Source organism: Corvus kubaryi, unplaced genomic scaffold (assembly GCF_017639235.1).
Source record: "Corvus kubaryi isolate FWS band 111438036 unplaced genomic scaffold, C.kubaryi_AGA036_p1.0 71, whole genome shotgun sequence".
Taxonomy (NCBI): domain Eukaryota; kingdom Metazoa; phylum Chordata; class Aves; order Passeriformes; family Corvidae; genus Corvus; species Corvus kubaryi.
In genome coordinates, this window is record NW_024582059.1 from 8,233,700 (window position 1) to 8,242,523 (window position 8,824).

Genomic DNA, 8,824 nt, shown 5'->3' on the forward strand with positions numbered 1-8,824 from the left:
TTGAAAAGCAACAGAATATACTCATATGGCTTTCAGTAGAGGAGCTCCTGGAAAGGGCTTTCTTGTTTCAAGAACCTCTGTAGAACAAGTTATAAAAACAACAGTAAATCTTCCCTACACATCCATTAAACACCAGAGTACAAACCACTATTATCTGATTTCTGTCCATGCAATACTATTGAATTTCCAGTGAAGATGGTGAAATCAACACAGCAGTAGGAAAAAAGAAATATCACTCTCCTGAACAATCCTGAATGCAAGAATTGAGGTTTTACAGAATCATAGAATCATTAAGTTTGGAGAAGACATCCAAGGTTGTCAACCCCAACCTTCGACAGAACACCACCATGCCAACTAAACCATAGTGCTAAGTGCCACATCCAGTCATTTCTTGAACACTTACAGAGACAGTGACTCCCCCACTTCACTGAAAGGGTAGTTAAGCATTGGAACAGGCTTTCTGATGTCCAACCTGAACCTCCCCCAGCACAACCTGAAGCCATTTCCTCTTGTCCTGTTGCAGTCTGTCCTGCGAGGAGAGACTGACCCCCACCTTGCTACAAGTTCCTTTCAAGTAGGTATAGAGTGCGATAAGGGGGCTCTCTCCTGAGCCTCCTTTTTACCAGGCTGATTCTGAACTAAAAACAATATGGGAAGCTGTTTAGAATGCTGCTCACATCCTGCTCCCCACTTTAGCAAGGAATTCTCATTCTCTGTACCTGAGTCCTTTTTTCATTTACCCAACTGAGAACTTGGTATCCCTCTGCTGCTACCTGACAGCCTGTTGTTACCTGTGCATAACAGGAAGTGTATTACAACTTTGTTTCCCACTGTATTTTATACTTACTGAAAAAACTGCTACATCTTTTGGGGCATAGAAAACCTTAAAGAAACATGCACTCCACTACTTAAAGTAACATTTGAAAAACAATCAAAGCAACCAAAAAGCTTCACAAACCCAGAAGCATGTGAACTTCCTTACATAATTTTACTGGTATATCTTTTGATACAGCCAATACACAAAGCTATTTTAATGGGACCTATAATAGGTTTTTAAAATTAATATTCCTATAATATGCTTTTTCCTAACCATCACTTTTAGAGGCTTTTATAGCTAGATGCATGAGATGAAAAGCAATTCAGAAAGTGTCTTTTCCAGCTTTAAATATCAAACAAACTACTAGGGAGGTAGATTTACCATCTGAACCAGGACACAAGAGAAATAGATATAAAAGAGGATTGAAAGCAGAAGGATCTTCAAGAAGTCATAAATAGAAATTTTTGTTTTCTCTACATCTTTCACTGCTTTCTTTTCTGGACAGATTCCCAGACTTGGGGGCTTGCTAGTGTATCTCCCCTACACTTCAGGCAAATTGAAAGCTTTCATTCACAAAGAAATTAATGCCTGACAATATGCATCAGCTTTTGCTAATAAACTCCATAAATCAAAGTTCACTACAAAAATAAATATCTTTCTAACATTACAGACGTTACCTATACTTGATACATTTGTGCTCATCCACAGGTGCATATGACAAAATGAAGTCTAGCACTTCTAGCAATTTTTAGTGTTGGAATGAACATCAAGAAGTCTGTTTCCATAATTTATTTTGTAAAACATTATTAAATAGTAGCCACTTAAATCTTTTCATAAGAGGACAGGAAGTTTTCTGAGATCTAACCATACATTCACTCTGTATAAGTTGGGGAGCTACTCAATGATTTCTCATGCGCAGACAGTGAGTCTGCCTTTATACAGGAACATATATGTCAATGTACCACACCTACAGCTGAGCTTATCACCTACAGCTCAAAAGCAGCACCTCCATAATGTGTTTACAGCCTATTGCTCATATAGTTTATACCAGTGGAGACCTAAGACAAGCCTTGAAAAAAAAGCATTTTAAAAAGAAAATGAAATAATTAAAAAAAAAAAAAAGGGAACAGCTTCTTTTGCTGCCTGGGCTTACTTAACTTGATTGCAATATTCATGAGTGACACATGAGTTAAGGGGCAATGGTTCTTAACATGGTAAAAACAAAATAAAAGCATTTGAATTTTCTCAGCTCAATCACCATTTGGGACTGCAGTGTACCAGAAACACAGACAGAATCCTAATTTCCATTTCTGACACAGAATTTCACCTGATTGATGGCACCTTGACTGCTAACTTGATACTTGTCTGAGGTAAAAATCACTTTTCAGGCCTGCCCTACTCTGGTTCACATACTTCAAGTGTCCCTGTAGACCATATTTTATACAGTGGGCCTTTATGTAGTTTTGTGTAAGCTTCCAAGGACATGCTTGTAAGATCTTTTTCTTGTCTTCTTAAATTTATTTTAGTCAGGTTAATCTTTAAAGTTTACTTTGTTCCAAAGTGTCTGTAAGGATGAATGTTTGATCGTAATGTCTGAAAGCTCTTAACCATTTCCTTATTTGCACAGTAGAAGAAAGAAAAAAAGAAAAAAGTTTCTTTTAATGAGATATTCCCCATGATGAGAATATTTTGAAGAGCTGCAAACATTACTGTAACAGTGGCATAAGTCAAACCATTCACTAAATGCTTCACAAGTTGTAGTTTCCTTTGCTAAGAATAATACCTTATTCTGTCTGGAGTTCAAAACACTTTTCTAAGATGTTAAGCCACTTCCCACAAACTTCACTCTCAGGAAGTTTGAGTTGGCTGTTTTTCCAAAGAGGTTTGAAGGATGCCAGTGTTCTCAGCTTTATAAACTCAAAATGAACTTGTGTTCATGTTTCAGATCAAATGAATGGCTTGAGTTTTATGTTTTATTTTTTAATCACTGTGGTGGCACTTCGGAATCCAAATATCTGGTTCTCTTTTTCTTTTTTTTTTTGTAAGCGTTCACTCTCATATTTTGCCTAGTCTGTTTGACAGAACCATTAGCTTCAGACTTTCCACAGCAAAAATATGCAAACACAGATATTGTATTTCTAAATCAGAGGCTCAGGGGGAACTCAAAAAGGCTCCATAACAATAAATAAAACAAATAATAATCAAATGAAATAAATAATGCACAGTGGTCTCAACATACCTGAACAGATCCACTGAAAACTGTCTCAAATTTATTTTCTTTTTTTGATCATACTTGTTAGATTTATAAGCCTTAGACATTTTTATTTAAATAATGAACTAAGTAGCAGTGATAACCGCACTAGCGGCAACATGCTTTGCTTAGCTCTGCAGGAAAACAAACTGAACCAACCAAATAAAAGAAACAAAACAACTCAGTAGTTATCCCAAGGACTTCAAGAGCAGTATCAGGTCAAAAGCAAATACAGCTTCTCATGGATATAACACAAGAGAATTTTTACAAGTACCCTGTGTAAACAGTGAGTAAAAAAGAAACTAATAATAGCAAAAACCCCACACTTGAAAATTTGAGATAAAAGTCTTAGGTCCAAATTCTAGAACAGCCTTATGGACTACTACTTTGTATGTAGAGTTGAGGTAGGGTTGTCTCAAGGCCCAGCCAAGGACAATTCTGTTCTGAAGGTATGCAGGTTTGTCAGCCAAGGGGCCATTGTCATAGTTCCTATTTGCAGCCATGAACTAATGGAAGACAAGGGTATTTAATGTCTCTAAGCCCTTCCTGAATTGGATTGCACTAGTTTACTCTTCCACAAGAGCAGAGTCCTGAATTTCCCCCCTCTTTCAGATCTTCTCTCCTACTTATGAGTGTTTTCACTTTTTGAAGCAAAAAGCAGAATGACTCAACTGTCAGGTGTGGATTTAAGAGACTACAGGATTTCCGTTCAGTCACTAGATAGGATTATTTAAAATAAGGGGTGGAAAAGAGAATGAAAAGAGCACAGGGAGGCAGTGCTGCTATTGATTGTCAGCTGGTGTACACAGCCCATTACCCTTTTGGGGACAGCCTAACAAACTCCTTTAGTGATTGGAAGAATGTGCAGCTAAGCTGAATATATTGCTTTTACTTTCATTTGTTATGTGCACCGGATACCATCCCATCATAGACAGAGACTGGATCCATCAAATTTATTACAGTTCATAGCAACAACTGTCAATACCTAGAAATCAGACAGGAAGCTTTCCAGAAGCTCAAAGTGTCTCCCAAATTATTGAAAGAACTGTAAGGGTTAATGTTTTACACATTTTCCATGTTTATTCATTTGAAGAGTTGGATGTTTGGGTGGTTTAAAAAAAAAAAGCTTTAGAAAAAATCAAAAGGAAACCCTAGAAGTCTTCAAAGAAACACAGCTACTACCAAATATAAACCAGCAATATAAAACAGTCACAATCACATAATTTAAAAATTGTTTTTCATGTAACTGAGCTACACTACAATAAATATTCTGGACAGTAGATGTCCTAATTGTAACTTGGCAACACCTTTTGGCTGCACCAACACATTTAAATGGAGTGTCAGACAGTTATTGGGTAAAATCCACCTTATATGGCAAAGAAAATACTTCAATTTGAGATGTGCAATAAGCAAAAACCACATAATATTAGGTTTTGCTTTTGAGATAAAATAAACATACAAAATGTGAATCTGATAAAAGTTCCACAGCTGTCGGGTTAAGTTTCTTTAAGAAAATATTTGTGACATTTTCCTTGTCTTAATGACATGGACAGGTAGAAAGATCCCTGAACTGTGTTAATGTGGTATTCCCAGCCAGGGAATTTATCATTAAAGCTGGTAAATTAATTCACAAAACAAAAATAACAAGACTGTTAGGGAGATCAAAGATAACCTCCATCGCCGATCAGTGTTGGAAAGGCAAGTCCATCACACTGTGTTAATACAAAGGTCAGATAAGCCCTTTTTTATACAAACAATAGGCAAAAGTGCTCTGAGACTGAGAGCCCATAAACCTGAGACAATATCTAAAAACGGATTCAAATTTTCTCCAGGTACCATCCAACCGACTAATCAATCCTCTCCAGACACAAGTTTTGTTGGCCAAATAAGTGCAAACAACAATTTTATTTACTCTGTTGTAAGGGAGAAAAAGGTAGAGCATAAGGAAGTGCTACAAGTCACAGCATATGAAGTATAAATAACCTTAGGTTTTAGAAAATATAAGCCAGGGAACTGAGTATTTCTGGATAACAAACACAAGGGCTCATTTTAGACAAATGCATGCAGAAAGTCTTAAAATAACTGACAGTCTTACTTTGTAGTTCTACTTCTCTGTTTTTCCAAGATATTTTGGAAACTTTTGAAATCTGTCTTTTCTGTGGAGAATAAATTTCAGTTGCAAGAAAAAATTTATTCCACTATTGTCTTTTAATAACAAGAGACAAGCTGCAGTGTATTAAGAGTAACAGGTTATCATTTTCTACAATTATCCAATATATCAAAGAGAATTTAAGTGGGTTAAAAATATCACGGAACTAAACAATCACTCAAAGTTTGAGAACTACTTGCTTCTGGAAAATGCCAGAGATGCCAAAACAGCTTACACAAGTCAGAAGCAAAAATTCAATGAATTTTTTCTTGATACTGACACTGTAACAAAGAAAGAGTCAGATTTCTTGACTGATGGATTCCAGAAATACAGGGAAACAAAAGGTATTTGAATACAGATCATCAAATTATATTAAAAAATCAATTAAAATATATGTCAGAGTTGGTTCTAGACTGCAGACAAAGATTTGAGGGTGAGGAAAACTGGGAGGGTAAGATATACCATGTGTTTATCTGAACCTAACATGCAAAATAGATTCACGTCTGGTATTTCCATCTACTAATACAGCTCCAGTCTAAAGCTCACAACAAATTCACAGTAGTCAGCGCATGTTAAATGAAAAAGTTTCTGCTCTATACATTGAACTGACTACATCCCTCCACCCAAATACCTGCAAGTGTTGTTAACTAAAGCAAAGCATGCCCTGAAAAGGGAATTACTGTTACTGGATCTGAGCAAGGCCACTGGGATCTTTTGTTTTGAATCAAACCTAAATTAAACCATACAAGTGGACCATAGTATGATGTTCATTTCAAATACCTACAGATTCTAGATCTTAATTCAGAATACAATACATTATATAAGAAGATATTAAACATGCAGCTTTTGGACCACACATGCTTTGATTGCCAGGTTATACTCAGTAATTAAAGCTGGTAAACCCTATCAGCTGAGATAACCAGGATCGGGGGCCTGGTGGGAAAAGGAAACTCTCTACTGTGAGCTTTTCCCTTCCTATCCTTTCTGGTCATGTCTTTGCAGCTAAACAGTTCTCTCTTTCAGTAAGTCACATGACAGATGTTAGCTGTTAACCCAATTGAAACTATTTTTCTTTCCTTTCCAGTACATTCCAATCAGCAGCATGAACCACAAAGAATGCCCAGCGACTGGTGAGTGGCAGATGCCCCAATACCACGTTTTTCATCTCCTTTCAATATCCTTGACTCATGCATCCTGTCTGAGCTAATGTTAGTTTCCTGATTGCAGTGTGTCTGTACCCTGGGACTCTAAACAAGGACCTGAACCATCCCAGAAATCTCACTCTTCCTTGCTAGACTTCAGCTACACTGTGCTTTTTGTGACTGTCTCAAAACTACCTTGTTTTGCCAATTCACATCTGTAATTTCTAAGTTTGCATTGATATAGCAGTCCATTTCTTTTCCTCTAATTTTAAAGTAATTCTAAGTCATCGTATTAAAAAATACTATTCAGTTCTGACTTTATTTGGCCTCTAAGAAGACAATGTACTGCCACCACCAGTTATACTCACCACACTCCCATTATTACATTATCACATTCTTCCACTCGAACAAAATGCCCCCAAAACAGATCTGAACCAGAAAAAAAGCATTCCTTGTTTGCAATGTACTTTTGCCTTTACTTGACCAATACTCTGAAATTCTCCTCTCCAGGTTACTGTCATTTTCTAGGTACTGTAGCAGTGATTTCACAATACTTAAGACCATTTAATATTTCTATGGGTATGAAGATGAAGTGCAGTGACGCCTAGTCCAAGGACCTGAGTTTTAAGCTAAAAGGATGCCTTTTAGAACAGAAGGCAAAATGGAAAAAAAGGGAAAAAAGAAAAAGACAAGAAAAAATTTGCTTTACTTTTCGCTCTGATTCAGGAATATCAGCCAGGAACAGAAAGAAGAGAAGAGAGTTGCCGAGTACTAATTTTTCTTAAGTACCCTAGTTGTGATTAAAGTACAAAGAGTTACAGTTCTGTAGCAAACTGATTAATAGAATTAGCTAAGGGTGCAAAGCAGTTTTCTTTTTTCATCCTTTTATGCCACACAGTTAATACCAAACTCAAATTAGTGTCATTGCCTTTATCTTTACATGCTACAGCAGCAGGCCATATAAATTATATGACAGAGTTGGACAAATGCTTTATCAAGCTACTAATTTCAAACTTCATCTGCATACATTTCCACGTTCAGTTATTTACCATGGAATCCTTTTTCTTTCACATTAAAACTTGTCACTATTTCCTTAACATTAAAAATATTTCCCCCAGACCTTGTGACAGGGAAATACTCTTACCTCTATTTTACAGAAGGAACGAAGATACAAGATCCATACAGAAAGTCTGTGGCCCAGCCAAGACTCCAGATTTCCTGAGACTCAGTCCAACACTTTCTCCTCTGTAGCCTTTTGATCTTTTCTTTCCTTCGTGAATGACTAAGCTATAAAAGACCTCTGTCTGAAGAATAGGCTTTAAGAACAAATACACACTTCACATTATTTAGAAAAACTGATCAAACAAGCTTTTTAAACAAGACTTGAGTCTTACCCAATTCCAGCTACGTATTCAGCACGTGCAAGCTTATATGAAACTATAGGCACCTAATGTTGCAAACATGTTCAAAAGTTCAGCAAATATGAATTTGTGGCCAATGAATTGTGCTCAAACAGCCTACAAAAAAGCACATAGCCATATTTAGTTCTCAAAAGATCAGTGCATGTACATTATTTGAGCAATGAGAAAATGTACAAGGCCAAAAGCCTGCAGGGTTCCAATTCAAATGTATTTACTCAAGTAACATCTAAGCAGTAATTGCCTCAATAATTGGTGGGTGGAGGACAGTGTCTCACCTTAAACTATGACAACAAAGGAAGAAATAGTAATAACAGCAGCAGCTGCATAATCTAGCACTTTGATCAGAAAGTTTAGGCAACAGATATAGATTTGTTTGGTCTGTTGTGTTTTTAAAATCAAGAATATTGCTATCATCCCAAGGTGCTGTCCACCCAAAAGAAACAAACTCAAAAAATGAGGAAAGTGAAGGATAAACTTGAAGGCAGGAAGTGGCAAAGCATATTTTGCAAGGTATAAAATCATACCTTGCTTCTTCATAGACTTCCGGTTGGGAAAGAAAGTTATCATATTTTCCTTTTTCTGCTGATTACTCACAGTGTTTATTCTCCCTACCCAATGTCTCTGAAGGCATTAACCACTTTACCACCAGGCAGAGTGGTAACACACAAAGTAGAATCCCACTGCAGAATTGTGGGTGAACAAGACTCCCTTCTGCACCAAAATAATTCAGTAGCAATGCTACTGTTGAGACTTTCAAAATCATCTCCTAGTGATGCTATGATGACCATGAAAAGTAACTTTTCCTCATTTCTGTTTTAAAGCACTGGGCACTCTCCTTTATTCGTGAAAACAAACAAGCACGCAACCAACCTAAGCCCAACTTTCAAATAATGGCATTTGTTTCTGATTGCACTAGCTTTATAAAATAATACAAAATTACTAATGACACAGTTCAGTTTACAATAATGCAGTTCAACACTGAAGAAATGTTGAGCAGAGTAAGGTGGTAAGTATCACAAGTTCACCCCAAGAAACTGTATAGGT

General features: G+C 36.7%; 1 long non-coding RNA gene across 1 annotated transcript; it reads left to right on the forward strand.

Moving 5' to 3' along the window:
* Positions 1-493: 493 nt before the first annotated feature.
* Positions 494-6,863, forward strand: LOC121675011. The gene is made up of 3 exons (XR_006019920.1): positions 494-2,187; positions 6,302-6,347; positions 6,445-6,863. It is a non-coding gene; the product is annotated as an uncharacterized LOC121675011 (long non-coding RNA).
* The last annotated feature ends 1,961 nt before the right edge of the window (positions 6,864-8,824 follow it).